The sequence below is a fragment of the Kryptolebias marmoratus genome, linkage group LG20 (assembly GCF_001649575.2).
Source record: "Kryptolebias marmoratus isolate JLee-2015 linkage group LG20, ASM164957v2, whole genome shotgun sequence".
Classification (NCBI taxonomy): domain Eukaryota; kingdom Metazoa; phylum Chordata; class Actinopteri; order Cyprinodontiformes; family Rivulidae; genus Kryptolebias; species Kryptolebias marmoratus.
This window is the reverse complement of record NC_051449.1, coordinates 16,004,696-16,022,505: the sequence shown is the minus strand read 5'-3', so window position 1 is coordinate 16,022,505 and position 17,810 is coordinate 16,004,696. Positions and strand designations below refer to the sequence as shown.

The 17,810-nt window shown below is 39.2% G+C and overlaps 1 protein-coding gene across 1 annotated transcript in view; it reads left to right on the top strand.

Moving 5' to 3' along the window:
- The first annotated feature begins 7,346 nt into the window (after positions 1 to 7,346).
- Positions 7,347 to 17,810, top strand: part of brinp2 (bone morphogenetic protein/retinoic acid inducible neural-specific 2) — a 205,312-nt gene continuing 194,848 nt past the window's right edge. The window contains exon 1 of the mRNA XM_017420894.3: positions 7,347 to 8,115. The gene's annotated coding sequence lies outside the window, so the exon portion shown is untranslated. The remainder of the gene's footprint in view (positions 8,116 to 17,810) is intronic.

Sequence of the window (17,810 nt, the reverse complement as noted above, 5' to 3'; positions counted from 1 at the left end):
GAGAATTTCTGCTTGCAGTGGGAGCTTTAATAAAGCACAGATTCCATTTGTTTTTAGTGTGGAAAACTGCTCCTCTTCAAGCTTTGAGACTATCCTCCAACACACACATATTTACAGTATACGGCAGGCAGAAATGTACACCTATCCAGTTGATGACAGCCTTGTCGATTACCTTGAGTTTTCATTAGATCCAGATAAGGAGACGATGTTTTCGTGCAGGAGACAGGCCATTGTTCACTCACCATGTAAACACTTTCAGCTACAAGCTCGAGAGGAGCAACATGACAAGTGTGCGTCAGTAAATAACAGGACACTTTGCATCAAAAGTCGATTATTATTTTATTATCAGACGCTTTTGTCTGCTCGACTGCCTCAGAGTGACATTCCGCCGAACAGCCTGCAGGCCCAGATTGCAGAGGTGACTTCAGGGGGGCTTTGCAATCACAGCCTTAGGGTGAAACCATGCTTCGCCCGGGGCTCAGAGATCCACGGGCTCACTGAACATTTTAAATAAGGAGAACAGATGACTCGTATGAGTGCACGCAAACGTCACTAATAAAATTTTGTCTACCCATATCTTTGTTTCTTTCAAACCTGTGAGTTCTTAATTTGTCTTTACAAACACATCTAATGCCTAATCAAGCCTAAGCTCAAAGAAATATAGAAACATTGATATTTTAACAGCACATTTAATGTGATGCATTTTGGAGAGTCACTTAGCGGCTTTGTGATCATGGAAATACTGAATAAGGTTAATATTTATGGGCAAGTGTTGATGGCATGTACAAATGCACTATGTTTAACCAGTATTATAGTAGTTTTACTCCTGAATAAAGCAGGCTCACTGTTTATTCCTTTAGCTCAGGGGCGTGAAACTCTATTTCACAAAACTGGCCAAAACTGAAAATTTAATCCAAGTTCAGGGCCAAAACCTGTCAGTACTTTGGAAAAAAACATTAAAAGTTTTTTCTTGTTTTTTTTTAGATTTTTTTATGTCAAAATATGCAATCATTAATGAGTGTGTTCATTTGTAGCAAAAAAATCTCATGACTCACTGACAAGATTTTAATGAAACCCTCAGAAAGTAATTACTGACTTTTGAACACAAAACTAGCAATAACACAGTTGGTTTTACAAATACTGAGCTAAAATTTTGGTGTGGTAGTAGCTGAGAGTTATCCTCAGCTTATACTCTGAGCACTAACTGACCATTAACTATTGGAATCAAATTTGTAAATGAAACATCTCATGAACCACTGGGCAGATTTTATTGAAACTTTCAGAAAGTGAACAATAGATTAACCTTTAGAGTCAACCCAGTTTAAGATGGCCGACATACTGTGTAAGATACTGAGCTAAAATTTGGAGTGGTAGTAGCTGAGCGTCATTCACAACACATGATGTACTCCATGAGCTAACAAGTGTAGTGAGATCTCCTGAGATAGGGTCTCAAAATATTTCTAAGTTGATATACCATATGCATTTCTTTAAGGATCGCTAGGCCTTTTACCACAGATCATCAAATTGGCAAAAAAAAAACCTCCATGGAAATCTAAACACAGTTTTTAATATTCTATTACAGAAGAAATCACAAAATGAAAAACTAAGGAAATATATACTTAAGAAGACACTTTGTAGCCCTGATGTAAACTTGAGTGATTACTCTGGTTTGAGCCTAAAGAGTTTACTGACACGACTCTCGTGTGATGTTTTCATCATTTTCATGGCAGAGAAAAGTTGCTCAAACATAAATATGTGCTGCCAAATGCAGAGAGGAAGTGGAGCAGGGGGACGATGGAACATTAAACCAGCCCATTTTTGGGTTTGTAGTTTTAGTGGTTTGTGTGCTGCGTACCCAAGAGCCATGTATAATACATCTAAAATATTAAAGGCTTAGCATTCCTTGACGGTATGCATTTTGCCCTTCTTTTCATGCCAAAGTTTTAGAGTAAGCTCATGTGTTGTTGAGGAAAGTGATGAAGTTGTAACCGTTTTGGTCAAACCTTGAAAATAAAGTTGTTCACAGTTTGATACTCAGAGCATGTTGCTGTGTGTGATTCTCAGCTGCAGCCACATCAATACTCAGTATCTGTTATAGATGTTCTGTGTTGGCTAATGTTGATTAGCAGAGGTGGCCATCTTGAATTGGACTGACTCAAAACATTGATCAGTTGTAGAGGTACGTCAAATAAATATTTCTAGAAAGTTTCTTTAAATCAGTTCAGTGGTTCATGAAGTACTTTGTTAAGAGACTGAATCATGAAAATACTCTCAGGGACGGGCAAAATCATTATCGCCCAACTATTGCATTTTGGCCTGTAAGCTACTCTGACTATTTTTGTTTTTGTTTTGCTTTGGTTTTGGTAAAGTGCTTCAAGAATAATTTTAGTCTGGGTAGCTTGACATTATCTGAAAAGATGCAGCAAAACCTAATATTTGATTTGCTCTAAATCAGGTGCACGACTTCACAGAAACTCAGTTTCTGACACCACTGCCTGGTGCACCACTCTCTACCATCTCTGTGGAACCAGCAGATAATAAAATCACAACATACTGTACCTTTCGTTTTTGTCACTGCTATAAAATCTTGTTCATTTTTGTCTCTAAGAAAAGACTGGGTTTAAAAACTCATCTCACCTGTTTTATATTTTTGGCTCCATATCTATAAATTTGAATCTTATAATACAGTCAATACTTCCATCATAACGGTCTATCAAAAATAGCCAACTTTATTCAGACACATATAAGACACAAGCATTTTGAGATCTGTGTATAAATGCACCTTTGCATGATGACAAAACCCCACAAGCACACTTTTTATTGATGTTAACTTGAGAGTTAACGATGTCTGTCTGTTAGTAAAATATGTCATGAGCCATTGGACAGATTATAATGAAACTCTCAGACAGTAATAATTGTATCTATATCTAAAACTCACTAACATTTGGAGCCAACACAATTCAAGATGGCTGCCACAGCTAAGCAATCTGGAAAAAAAAAACACAAAAATAGTTGTAGCTGTGTCCCTTTTTTGTCACCATAAGATGATCTTAGTTTAGAAGTCTGGCAAGAAAGGTGGAGGAGGACATATTCATTCAGGGAATGCTAGGCCTTTAATAATGCAATCATTATTTGATGCCTGCAAAAAAATTAAATAAACAATGTTCAGTATTCATTGTTTGCATCAGCAGTATAAAAAAAAGAAATAGAGAGATGAAGCTGAGCTGCTGAGTGGGTGTCGCTCTTTCTAAACCCTGAGACAAAAGAAGCCCATATTGTGTGGATTGCAGTGAGCAGCTGTCAGTGTTATTCTTGATCCTTTCCTGTCGCAGGCTTCTGTTCTTGACGACTCTGTTTTAATCCCTTATTTGTTTTGATGAGAAGTGGTGGAGGTACATGACAAGTGCGTGAATGATCCCCCACTGAAAGCATCAAAGAGAAGACGTATGCAAGAACACTGGGCTCAAACTATCCCCATCCTGCCAATAAAATGTCTGCAATGAGGGCTCTGCTGTACGGTTTATCCGCTGAGGTTGGGCCTCAATCAGTTCTTTGCATGACTTGAAAATGTCGTTGTTGTTGCTAGGTGTAAATTTTATCCACCGCTCAAAAGCACCGGTAGAAAAAGACTTTATCTTGATAGTTTCGGGGTCGTCAGTTAGCTACTGTCCATTCTGTTACAGCAGACCACTTTTCACGGTCATGGGTTTGACATCCCCCTGCAGCTCCAGTGTAATTAATCACATCTACTGAGGCAACTTTTCATTAGGTTGTCCCACTTCCGAAGGTATGATTCATCTCGGTTTACTGAAATGGTTTTCTAGGGCAATCGACAAAAAAAGACAAAAGGTTTTCCTCTGATAATAGAGCAGAATTAAACTTTGGACAGTACATGGGTACGAATCCCACTTTTTTGTTTGAGTCCACCAATCTACATTTTTATCTTGTAATTAAGCTGGCAGAGGAACTACATTTTCCTGGTTCATCCCTGAAGAGGAACATTTTAAATATCTTAATGTATTTTTTTCTCCTTCTTTGAATCGAACATGATTACAATGATTTATATAACAATGTCTGTAATGATCTCAACAGTTGGTTTTCTCTCCCCAACAACTCGTGCATCAGTGGTTAAAATGAAGATACAACCTAGAATTAATTTAAAAAAAATTCAATACTCCCCTTAGCACCCCCCAAGTCAGTGGTTATCAAATGTGTTTGGAATAATAACCTTGGTTTAACCCCAGGGCGTAAGTATCCTGGTGGGTATTTGAAGAGCAAACTAATATCACTATTAAACAATGCCAGCTGCACTTTGACCCTTTAATTACACATATTATGCAGACCTACTGTGATTTTCAGAAATTATGTGCTATCCAATGTCCTCTGATATTTAATAATACTCAGCTGCTGGTAGAGCAAAGACCTCCTGTTTTCTTTCAGTGGCAAAAAAAACACATTTGAGGTGACATTTAGGGTGACACCGACCTATGTTTGTTTCAAAACTGATCTTCTATGTACTTCCTACAGGGTTTTGTAAGTGTATTTAATTATTTTATACTCAATTCTGTGTACAAAACTCTCCACCCAAAAGAGATTTAGAAGAAAGATGTCCCTGGAACTTAATTTGGAAAGCAATGTGGAAAAATATTATGTTTAATAATTTAGATCATCAACTAATTTATTTGAATCATAACCACAGAAGTTACTTTACTTCTGAAAGACTTTAAAATACGAACAATCTACCATACCCTTGATGTATATTGACCTCTCTAGGAACCTCTGAAACCTGCTTTTATGTGTTTTGGGAATATTGACCAGTGGCCTTTTTTTTTGGCAAAGAATTCCAGCCCAGGTGTCAGAGACATTTCCTTTGACTTTATCTGTAACTGCACCGACTTTGTTGTTGAATGACTTCTCACATCCTCCAACTTTACCAGAAAAGAACCATCTTAGCTGACCCCACAGCTGCCAAGAAATTAGCTCTGAGATGGAAAGACTCCAGGAAACTCACAATTAACCACTGGTTACTCACATTTCTTGATTTAGTTCATCGAGAGTTAAGTGGTACGAATAAAATACCTAAAAATTAAACTGTGGAGACAGATAAATGAACAACTGAAAAACAAATGTATTCCTGCTCCAATATACTCATTGTAAGTCTTTATTTGTTCATGATATACACATATGTGCATGTTTAATATCTCTCTATAATTGATTTTTATAGATAACTAAATTGTAGGTTGGTCATGGGGTGGGTGTTTTAGTTCCAGTTTTGTGTTGGATGAGATTTATTTTACATATACTTCTTTACTTGCATACTCCTGTAACTGGCTTTTTTCCCAACTTTTATCTGTTATGTTGTTTTTGTGGGGGAAAAAAACAATTAAAAAAAGAGTACTACTGAAAGTGAGAAGATAAAACATACTTGGTTAGGTTTTATAAGGACATCTAGTTTATACTAAAATGCTTCATAAAAATATTTTTTGTTGTTGTTTACTATTGCAACACACAGCAGATCTAGGTTTCTTTTTTTCATACCTGCATGTCAAAATAAAAGACACTTCATGAGTGTTGCAAACTGATGCAACAAGCTGCTGACCAAGTATCAGTGTGTGATGAGCTGGTTGCTTTGTCAGAACACCAAGGTTTCAACCCCCTGGGAGTGAGAGCAGACTGACTTACACCAGACTCCGGATCCTTTTTTTTTTTTCTTCCATTTTTAGGTTTCTGTTTTTTCCCCCCTGAAACATTACTTTGGGTATGGGTACAAAGCACACTCCTGAGTGTGCTTTGTTAACATGTTAACATGATCTTTAACACACACACATCGTTACTGTTAAAGATCATGTTAGGACCCGAGTATGGCATTTATTGGGCCAGAGAGTCCACAGCCATGTGCTGCCCTGTGCCGTGGCAGACTTGAAAGGAAGGAACGTTTCAGCAGTTCAGGAAACTGAAAAGATGTTGAGAGAAGATGGCGGCAGCAATGTGATGAAAGCATAACATCAAGAAGAAACAAACAAACCAGAGTGGACGGGAAGTAATTAAAAGCAGATGATTAAAGAAAATGTAGCTTCAAACCTTGGAAGTGAAAATAACCCCCAAAAAACTATAAGTTTTCTGAGTTTCAAAAGTCAATAAAACCAACTAAAAACTGTATTTAAATGTATAAATTATCTTTAACACACTGAACTTAACAAGTGAAGTGATTTCTGATTTGTACACAGGACCAGAGCTGAGAAACTGGAATTAGCTCAAATGCAGCTGTAACATTAATTGTATTATTAATTTTAAATGTTAAATTTCTTCCCTCAGGCAATGTGCAGCACATACAGCCCCCCTTGTTTCAGAATCTTTAAGCTTGATGAGTGACTTCAAGTCGCTGCAGTCTTGATTATTTGATTTGAGGAACTCATGGAGATTTGTTGATGTGAGCCTTAAAATAGATGCTAAAAAAAAAAAAAAAGAGTACAACTTCTATCTAAGACGTTCCCCAGGTGCCTTTCTAAATAAAATGCTGCCTTGCTTGCGGTGAGCATCCTCACTCCTGCAAGTGATGAATGCTTCTTGTAGCTCCAAGTTAACCAAGTTCATATCATATTGAAACACTCCCTGGAGCGTTGCCATCAATCAAAGCCTCTCCCAGTAGCTGTCAAGTGATTCTGCTTGCCTTCTCCTGCTCCTGTGTGTGTGTGTGGTTGTGCCACAACAATATCCGGCCTACCTCATTTGCTTCCATTACAAAGGCGGCACAGGCTCTTTCTTATTTCCCTCCTGACGCCCCGGGGCCACCGGATTCAACATGCTCTCCACTCTCCAGCCTCCCTTTAACCACTTACTTATTCATCACAGACTCATAGGGCTGAAAGACAGCAAATTTTGTAAAGGGAAGCAGCCCAGATGGACAAACAGACAGGAGTGTATGCTCCACTGTGTGTGTGTGTGTGTGTGTGTGTGTGTGTGTGTGTGTGTGTCAGTGGACACATTTGTCCGAAGCAATGAGAGTGAATTAGAGGGTTTTAAAAAAGGGGGAGGAGGGATGTATTTCTAGTTTCATTAGGCAGCTTGTCCCTTTGGGCTCAAACACTCAGAGCTCAGTGTATGAACTGCCCTCCCTCCTTCACTTCCTTTTTTTTTTTTCTTTTTCACTTCTCTTGCATCCCACGTCTCGGTCCCCCCCCCCGTCCGTCCGTCCCGGCCCTCCTCTCTCCTGTGTCTCCCTCCTCCTGTGTCCCTGAGTTGGCATCCTGGCTGCCCTCACCTCCACTTCTCCATCCTCTCTCCGGCGTTCAGCCTATCGCAGTCGAGGAAGGTGTGGCTTCCCGCCACAGGAAGGATGGACAGAGCTTGTTGAGGAGAGGAGAGAGGAGGAGAGGAGAGCGCTGGGGAAAAGAAGAGCTGCGTTTTGTTCCTGAGCTTCTCGGAGAATCAACGAAAAAAAAAACGTGGCGTAGTAAGACTGGGAATAATAATAATAATAATAAAAAAAACACTCAGAGAGAGAAAGGGAGGAGGATGTTTTAGTTAGTAGCCATACCTGCGCGTCTCTGCTCCTGCTGCAGGTGCGCTACATCCCCTCTGAAGAGAGTTGCCTTGGCTAAGATATCCTCCTTGGATTATTTCTCATCCTCTGCTTGTTTTGCAGAGCAGAACTGGCCACAGTTCTGCTCAATTGCGCCACAGTACTATCTGAACTCTTCTCCCTGGCTCAAAAGCTCAATTCGGAGCTTGGTGAATTCGCGGACTGCTCCCCTCAGACTATCTCTGAGCGCGGATTGCTCTCTGCTCTGAGAGGAGAGATCTCCTTCCCCGCCATGAGCTCCAAACTTGAGTGCTGACTACTTCATCTTTGTTTTTCACTGATCAAGAAGGGGACAATGTCTGGATTAATAATGCAGCCGCCGTTCCACGCGCTTCTGGGCAGCGGGGAAGAGTGAGGAGAGAGAGAAAGAGAGAGAGGAAGAGGTGACGAGGAGGAGGTGGCGTTTTTTTTGGCTGCCGTCCACTTGTTCGTTGGCGCATTTGCTCGCTCGTTGCTCTCCGATCTTTCTTCACTGGATTCACGGACAGACAGCAAAAGAGAGACGCGCGGGGAGGACTGTGTTCACACCCTGGGTGAGTCTGATTTCCAAAATTACGATCAGGGTTTGCGGCGGGAGGAAGGGTGGAGGGATGCAAACGGGGTCGCTGCTGTGCGCTTTTTTTTTTTTTGTGCCATGCGCGTTTTTACGCACAGCGCGCCGCTTGGGTCGGTGGGCAGGAGACGAGGAAGACGAGCTCTGGACGGTCACAGACGCGTGACCGAATCATAGAGGCTGAGAGAGTCGGGAACAGACGGGCATTTTAATTTAGATGGATCTCATGAAAGGCTCGTTTGGCCGTTTCGACACCCTGAGAAGAATGTTGCGCAAAAATAAAAGTCACATCAGATGTTCCTATTAGATGTTTTAGACGTAACCACTCTTTCCACAAACTGTCCGCAGGTCATTTTTATGCTCAGTTAATAAAAAGTGTACGAAATGTGCACTTTACTGTAGAGATTTTCCACATTCTGTTCGTGCTTTGGACACGTGCAGTCTCATCCCTTCTTCAGGTTGAATCTGACTTGTCCTTCAACCTTTGTTTTGCCTCATCTCCCCGCCATGCGTGCGCTCCTCCTGTCTTCTGAAAGCGATTAATGCCTTCCTGTCTGTCTCATTCCTACACGAATGTCTCTTTCCGCGTGTGTGTGTGCGCGCGTGTGATGTTGATGCTCCATCAGTCACCCTGAATGCCTGCCTCGCACTGCACAATTTCTCACAAATTCTCTGAACCATGTAAGTACAGCATTTACCTGTCAGCTACTTTGTCGAGTCGGCTGTACGTGGTTTCAAGAAATCCTCAGAGAGAGGGGAACAGGGGGTGGAGGGTTACTTGGATTTGTACTGAACACCCACTGTCCCTGGCACAGAGCTCTTTCCCCTCCAGAAGAGAACTTGTTAAACAAACAGTGGTGCGAGATTTTTTTTAAAAAAGTGAAAACTCATCTCAAGGAGTGCTCAAAAGACAAAGATCAAATCTGCAAATACACCATAAAAACCAAATCAGCAACACGCCCACGCACAGTTCCCATACACCTGGTGAGCTCTTGTCATCCTCCTGCTATGGGTCTAAGTGGAAGTGACACGTGCTGACAATACAGACATGTCTGTGACACGCTGTAGCTCTGAGAGTGCATGACACACAGGGCTCTAATAACATGTTGTTTAATGGCAGCTAAAGTGTACATCCAGACTAACATCAGAACTGAATTGAAAAGAAATGCTCCAAGCTCCAACCACTGATGAAGACAGAGGAAGTGTCCATTAGAGAAGGTGCTTGAGTGGGAGGGGAGGGGTTCGACAAGGCCAACTGTAAAACACACAGTGGCACACACGTGTGTACAAAACTGAAGGTGTTTATCAAAATTTAGACTGTCTGAAACAACCTGAAAGTGTGGGTACAAAGTGACCAAAACTACAAAAGTGCAATTTGTCGAAAGTACAAATTGACCTGGAGCCAAAAATATCTACATGCTGTCTGTAAAAGCTTAAAATGACTAAATTCTTCCTTCAGTGAAACCAGTAGATTGTCTTGTGAGCTCTGTGTGACACCTGGTATCAGTGGCCTTTTATTTTTCATATCAGTTAATGCCATCCGAAAACCTGAAACAAGATATCCTGATGATGGTCTTCGTGATCAATTTTTATTCCAATGTCAGCTGCACAAGACCTCAACTTCCAAACTATAAATTAAGTATTCCCAATCCACCAGTCCACAGAAAATGAAAGCAAATTTATATAGACCAACCAAATTGTTGCCCCATGTAATCTTATGTTTCTGGAAATCACGAAATTGTGGCAAACTCAGAAAAAAACAACACCGCATTAAGTCACTAGAACTAGTTTTAATTGTACTAAAATGCCAAAAAAAAAACAAGTTTAAGATTAAAGCAATAAAAAATAACCAGTCAAAAGTCACATCTACCCATTTATTTTAAATGGGTAGGTGTTTCTGTACTGGACAGTCTTTCCAGTAATCAGCATAAAACCAAATCTGTTTTAATCCACTGAAAGTAGTCACAAACAAATGGTCCAGTGCGTTTGTTTTTAATTAAATCTCCTAAACAGCACGGTGCCCTGCCTATGAGAAAATTACTGCACGTCTTTTAATAATAGAATTGCGTGTTGCCTTATGAGTGTGCATTGTATTGATGTTTTTAAAGGTAGTGAGAGCATTATGAACTCATTGCTGTGTTTTTTTGTATTATAGAATATGCTGACAATAAAGAAAAAAATATCTTTTAGCATTTTAAAACAAAGCCACAGCTTTCAGTAAAATAAAAAAGTCTGTGATTGAACTTCCCCTGTGATGTTAGATGATTAGCAGAAGACTGGAATGGTTCCATTTTTTAACAATATACAAAAATGGATTAAAAACTTCAAATGTGAACAAATCATGTTTTAAAACTTGGAAGGAAATGTATGCACTTTATAATTCTCTCTATTGGCCTCCTTTTCCTCTCAATAAAAATGCATCTCAGAGCACTTACATAATATCCAGCATGTTTATTGAATACTTGCCTAAAGCCATGCATTAGGCCACACATTACACCATGTTATGTGTGTAGAAAGGACCTTAATTCAATTTGGTTACTGTTTGGTTCTTTGGTTTAGCGTCATAAATCCATAGTAGGTGGAATGAAACCTAAGAGTCACTCTTTACTGATATTCATTCCTTCAGCATGGCAACATTTGAGAAGCCCAATCAAATTACAGCTAAATCAAACCACCTTTCATTTAGCTCTGGACCCTGTGGAATCCATTTAAAAGCCTTTGACGCTCCTCAGTCTGCTTCTTCAGAACTGATGTAGGTGAGGAAAAATACATTCCTCTGTACTGAAAAGACTTATATGGTTGTATTAGCACATGGCTGAACTACACCGATCTGAGCAGACCTGTTTCATTACCTACATTAAACCTTCTGAAGATATTAGTTTAGAATTAAAATGGAAACATGTGACACTGTTCATTTTTCATAACACCTGTCTTCTACACACACACACACACACACAAAAAAACCTTTGACCTGTCAAGTTTATTTCATCAAATTACTTTTTTTGTTTCAGATGTCTCTCGTTCACTCTAGGTGACATAATTAGAGGATTCTTCTGTCTGACCTTCTAAATGATCCAAAAAGTCCAACTTGGATCTGCCGTTTCTCTCATTGGGAGTCACTGTGCACAAAAGTGCATCAGCTAAAAGCACATATTTAAATGTAAATGTGAGTACTCAGCATGCATGCTCTTTAGTGATTGGCCAAAGTATATGATATGTTTCTGTCCTTTAAAAGACAAGGACATTGTGAGATACTGAAAATCTAGCCTGTTCAAGAACTGAGACAATGCAGAGAGCTTTCACATTAGACATCAGTATATTGAAATAAGCAAAGTGGGGATTTTTTTTTCATCACAAGTGAATGCTTGCGTTGAAACAAAACAAAAAAAATGCTTATCATTCCTTGAAGAAATGCGCATCGCCCACTTCCTTTCATGACAGTTTCAGACTAACATAATCTTATGTTGATAAATGACAAATTTGTGGTCAAACCATGAAAATAACACTATCTCATGTGATATTGCGAGATGTCCTGCTCAGAGCTCAGTGTTGTAAATGACTCTCAGCTACTATCATAAAAGAATTAGCTCATTATCTGTAAAATCAACTGAATTATTGCTATTTTGGGGTTTACTAAGGTTGGCCGTGGTGGTCATTTTGAATTGAATTGACTCCAAAAGTTATTCAGTTGTAGCTGTACATCCAGTGATTACTTTCTGAAGGTTTGAATAAAATCTGTCCAGTGGTTCATAAGGTAATTTGCTAAAAAAAAAAAAAAACAGACAGGATTGATTTTAAAAAGTTAATGGAAAACCTTTAAACAAATATCCTATGCAATCTGTTAGTGCTTTTTGTGTTGAGGATCAGTTTCAGCTACTATTACCCTAAATATTAACTCAATATTTGTAAAATTGTTTGAGTCCCAACCCTTTTTGTTTTTGTTTGTTTTTTAAGGTCAGTTGGATTTGGGCTCCTCACACACAGCAAGACATTATTGTCCACCTTCACCCTTTCGCAGTGGGGGATAATCACAATTCTGCAAAGTTTAATCTTCCTACAGTATATGCTATAAAGGTGTCGTGACAATGGGTTTGGTTCAGGTAGAGCTGACAGAATATCCAACTTTTCGACAAAGTATGCTGAACTGAAGTGGAAACATCAATGGATTGTTTGGTTCATGATAATTTAGAGTAATTTAAAAACAATAAGTCCATAATTCTGTTAGAGCAGCAATTCAATATTTTAAAAAACGCACTGCAAACTGGATTCATTTAGCTTCACTTACCATTAAAGCGATCAATAGCTAACATCAACATCAACATTAACAGTTCTCCTTATTTCTCTTTTTTATAACAAAGGCTTTTGGGTAAAGAGTAAAAAAGGATCCAATCTTTAAATGAGTGTTGGTGTGTGACTTTTGTTCCTCTTGAACAAAGCACCATTTACAGCCTTTGTGTTAAACTAAGCTAACCAGCTGAACAAAAGGAGTCTTAATTTTCTAACACATCGACAGTAACAGCAAAATTATGTTATGAGCATATTTCACAAATTTGCTGATTTAAGGCAGAGAAGAAAATCAAATGGAAAGAGTAAATGCAAGGAAGAGGACCAAATGGTGGAAGTTGAGTAAGGAAGAATGTGAACAGTTCAGAAAGGAGCTGCTAAAGGCTCTGGGTAGTAAGAAAGAGCTTCCAGATGACTGGGCTACCACAGCCACAGTGATTAGAGAGACAGATAGGAAGGTACTTGGTGTGTCATTTAGACAGAGAAAAGATGATAAGGAAACCTTGTGGTGGAATGGTGAAGTGCAGGAAGTTATCTAGAGGAAGAGGTTAGATGGTAATGTTCTAACAAGCGAGGAGGATGTGATGGTAAGATGGAAGAAGTACTTGGAGGAGCTAATGAATGAAGAGACTAAAAGGGAAAGTAGAGTAGAGGCTATAAAATCTGTGGACCAGGAAGTGGAAACATTTAGTGAGGATGAAGTCCAGTGTGGAGGTGGAATTGCATGAAGGATTGGCTCTGAGCCCCTTCTTGTTTGCTCCAGTGATGGTAAAAGATGAGGAGAAAAGTTTTGTGACAAAGGGGTGGCAGCAAAGGTCAAAGGAAAGGTTTACAAGACAGTGGTGAGAGCAGCTATGTTATCTGGTTTAGAGACAGTGGGACTGACAAAAAGACAATAGACAGAACTGGAAGTGGCAGAGCTGAAGATGTTGAGGTTCTCCTTGGGAGGGACAAGGATGGACAGGATTAGGAATGAGGTCATCAGAGGTACAGCACAGGTTGAAGGACTGGGAGATAAAGTTAGAGAGGCCAGACTGAGATGGTTTGGACATGTGCAGAGGAGGGACAGTGGCTATATTGGTAGAAGGATGTTAGAGATGCAGCTGCCAGGAAAAAGACAAAGAGGAGATATATGGATGCAGTTAGAGAGGACATGGAGGTAATTGGAGTGAGGACAGAGGACGCAGAAGACAGAGTTAGATGGAGGAGGATGACTCGCTGTGGTGACCCCTGAAATGGCAACAGCCAAAGGAAGAAGTAGTCTTTAGCTTGAGTTTTAATCTCAAAGGCTAATTACAGTGTGTATTGCTGTATTATTGTGTAATTTTCAAAATTCAGGTGGACAATTTTAAATTTTGGAGAAACCCAGTTCAAAATGGCCAGCACAACAAAATGACCTGGCTGTAAAATGGCTATAATTTAACCATTTTTACAGATAGTGAGCTAAAATTTGGTGTGGTAGTAGCTGATCAATAGTCTCCAGATAAATTCTAAGCAATAGACATTGCGCAACATTTTTGCTTTAAACTTGGGCATTAACTATTGTAGTAGTGGTGCACATTTGCACATGTTCAATCTTTACATCATAGCAAACCATTGGTAAATCATGTCAAAAACCAATCGGCTCTTTCTAGTTGAGCCACATGGTGTTTTTATGTACAGTTCATTGTGATGTGGCAGAGAAAAATCTTTAGGCAGTGTTCTGAAGCTGCACAGGAAGGTGCAATATAGCCTTCCAGTAATTGATTATTGATTGATGGAGCAACAGTATCTTGTATCTCTGTGCACTAAGAGGGTTTGTTGAGGGGTGTGATGACAAAAGTGATGGAGGTATATAGCTGAGATATAGACCAAAAAAATGAGTTGTATCTTTTTTTTGTGACTCAAACTGCTGCAAATTGTCCCTCACCAAGCCTCCATGTGAAGCCCGCTGAACTGAACAATAGCATTTCTTTATGTTGTAACAATAGTTGTAGTGGTGACCTAATTGTTAGTGCAGGCTGCAGCCACAATGCAAAGCCTTTTGAACCTTCTTGTTTTTGCACAGTCCATAAAAATTGCATCTCTGGGGTGGGAGTAGGCAGAGGGATTGAACAATAATGCTCAACACCAGTATCATGGCTTCCGCTCCAGTCTGCACTCACACTCCTCTCGGGGCAAAGCTTGTAAATGGCTTCAGTGGCTTGTTTTTAAGGCAAAAAAATAAAAAAAATACGAACGGGGCTTTAGAGTGAAAGTAGGGGGTGGCATAAAAGATGGTTAAACCCTTTCGTTTCCTCCCCTCCCCCCTTTTCTCTTGTCTTTGTACATCAAAGTGCTCGTCTCGTCTTAAAGGGAAGCCTCCTGCATCCCAGTGCGGACGTGTAAGGAGGGGATGTGGACAAACGGCCTGAGTGAGCAGTGTGAGCGCTCAATTGTTCCCCATATGTACATTAATCCTGAGCCAGGCTTCGACATGAGCTGCAGCAGTCCAAAGCCTTGCTGACATTTCAATCTACACAGGGGGTAGGGAGTCAGGGGGCATTTGGGTGTTATATGTTAGGCTTGTGGGTGGGGTGGGTTTAATACCCTTTTTATTACTGTGTGTGGAGGGAAAAAAAAGACTTCCTTTTTTATTTAATCCACTGAGGATTTTCTTTTTTTATTCTCTTTTGCTCTTTTTTTTTATTTTTATAAGCAGCTTCCAAATATTCTTATGGACTAAGCTGTTGAATAGTGTGGAAAAATGTGTCTCATTAATGACTTTTTCTTTTCTAAAATCTGCTGAGGGATTACTCTGTCTTCGTTAGGACTAAAAAAATGTTTTGCAGACGTGTTTTTAGGAACGTCAGACTCAAAATAGCTACTTTTGCATCATAGTTCTGTAAATAAACTGAACGACAAGAATCTGGGAAAGAAAAAATTTGAAAAGCTAAAATCCACGGAGGAGTCTTGGATTTGTTTGTCATCCTAAAATATGCACCCCAAGACCTGTTTTTACAGTCAGACATGTTTTTGGTGCTTTCGGCACTGACAGGATAAACTCCAGATCTGATATGATAGATTTTTCACACAGGCTTCAGATTCATGGAAGATGTGATTTTATATGCAGTGTTGTTGGTTTTATGGATTTTTATGATTATGCTGCTTATCTTATTTAAGGCATTGTTGAGTTTACAGAATTCCCTGCACAAATTTAAAACGTGCCTTGACTTTTGGGTCTTTAGCCTTTAATTTTCTATATTGACTCATTCAGAATGCCTGAAAATTTGACACCATGCAGAAGTAAGAAATTTTGTGAAAATACAATTTTTGTGAGATACAATTACCCATAGTATATCTTCTTCAAATTGTATGTGCCCTAAGGCAATTTATACACTAAGGGGTTTTAAAAGTAGTGGAAATAAAGACCTATAGGCCTCTTAATCTTGTGGGCAACACTAATGCAGTGAACGGAGTCGCCTCTGGGTGCAACAAAATTTACAGGACCAGCTGGAGGTGAAAACTGCCCTCTAAGCTTTAAAAACACTGCATTTGTTAAATGCTAAAGCATGGTGGTGTTCCTCCCTCCAGGTTTTGATCTTGTTTTGGATAAATCTTGGCAATCAAAAGGTTTTTAAGATCCACCCAAGCATTCCAGGTATTTTTGGGGATTGAAAATATGTCTTAAAGACATCAAACATGTCCATAAATGTCTAGTCTAAAGTTGCTTTATATTTGGTCTAAAACTATAAGTTTAGTTTATGTCTAAGTTTTATCTAGATAATGTTTTAGTGTGTTTAAATGACATTATGTTAAAAGGACATTTAAACAGCATCTAGTTTATATTTAGACATCAACTAAACTTTTACTTTTAGACCAAATATAGACCAGGTTGAGACTAGGTGTCTATGGACAGTTTAGATATATTTTAGATGTCAAAATGGATGAATGGATACTTCTAAAGGACATTGAAATAAGTTTAAATTTACGAAATTTTCACTTTTACACCCAATATATACCAGTCTGTTTAGATGTCTTTTATATTTCTTTCAACCAAACTGTATTCACTGGGAAAGACTGTGCAGACAAACCCAAACCATATTGGACGGTAATATGTGGAGTGGTGTCCTAACAGTTTCTAAAGGTTATTATCTGAGCTTACAATATTTGTATTGGACTTTCTTTTTGCTGTTCTGCTTCATTGCACTAAAAAACAGACACATTTATTGCCTCAAATTATGGTGACAAGTAAGCCAAATATTGTGATTATGTGACATGCTGATGCTTTCTTTGTGCTGACAGAGACTTTAGATCCCTAAAGAAGCAAACTTTAGGAGGCTCTTACAATTTGCCTTTAACTGTCAGCCTCCAAGAGGTTGATAGCAAGTTCTTGACCTGTAAAAGCCCATAAAGTTTACGGTTTATCCTTCTGCAGACCACTGTTAGAAGATCCTCACAACTGCTGAGCCCTAAAGATTCAGACACTTTATTGTCAACATTACCAAGGTCTTTACACTTTTCCTCTGTATCCAGCTTAGTTAATATGTGCACATTTTGATATTCATCATGTTAAAACTCAACTTTTCTGAGGTCATAATCTTTTGGCTCATAAGTGTCATTTTGTGTAAACAGCCAACACAAAGAAAAAAACATGTTTTTAATTGTGTTTTTAATGAAATTAGTACAAGATTTTTTTTTAAATCAAATAAACTCTTCATTAAACTATGCAGAAGCTTCATAATTATCCGTTTATTAGAATCGGGTGTTTTGCTGCAGAAAAATGAGTGAAACATGCCGTGCAAGTCTGCCAAAGAATAAGAATTCAAAAAATGCTGCCCTGAAGCAATAGTTCTTCTTATCCCCTCTACAAAAAAAGTTGCTAAAAAAACACCTTAGTGTTTGTGAATCTGACTTTTTTTTTTGCAGAACAGAGCAGACACGCAGCTATGTTTACTTTCCCCGTTACTTTCCCATATCTGTCAGCGAAACTCAAAACAGACACACATTTGCATAAAAATGTGGAGCATTGTAGCTTTAAGCTCATGTATATTTGATGCTGAGTGTAAAACTTGTCACCCAGGTCCTTGTGTGACGCTGAGAGAAGGAACATTAAGGAACACCAAACCCTCTCAGCTCCGAAGCAGTTTATTTTTCATGAGCTAACTTGCTCTGCAGAGTTTGACGACTGCGAGAGAATCTCCTTCCCCTCACCTTCCCTTCATCCAATTTCCCTTTAGCCTCTCCTTTGCTTCCCAAAAATGATTAGGAAAGACGTTTAGTGTGTGAGAAATACAATGATCATATGTTGAGGCATTGATCTGCGTATTGAGCTCTATCATCTGGATTCATTGGCTCTGACATCCAAACTCCCCACATTGATTTTTACTGTTGCTGTTAAAGGAGATTTACCCTCACCTACCCACCCACCCA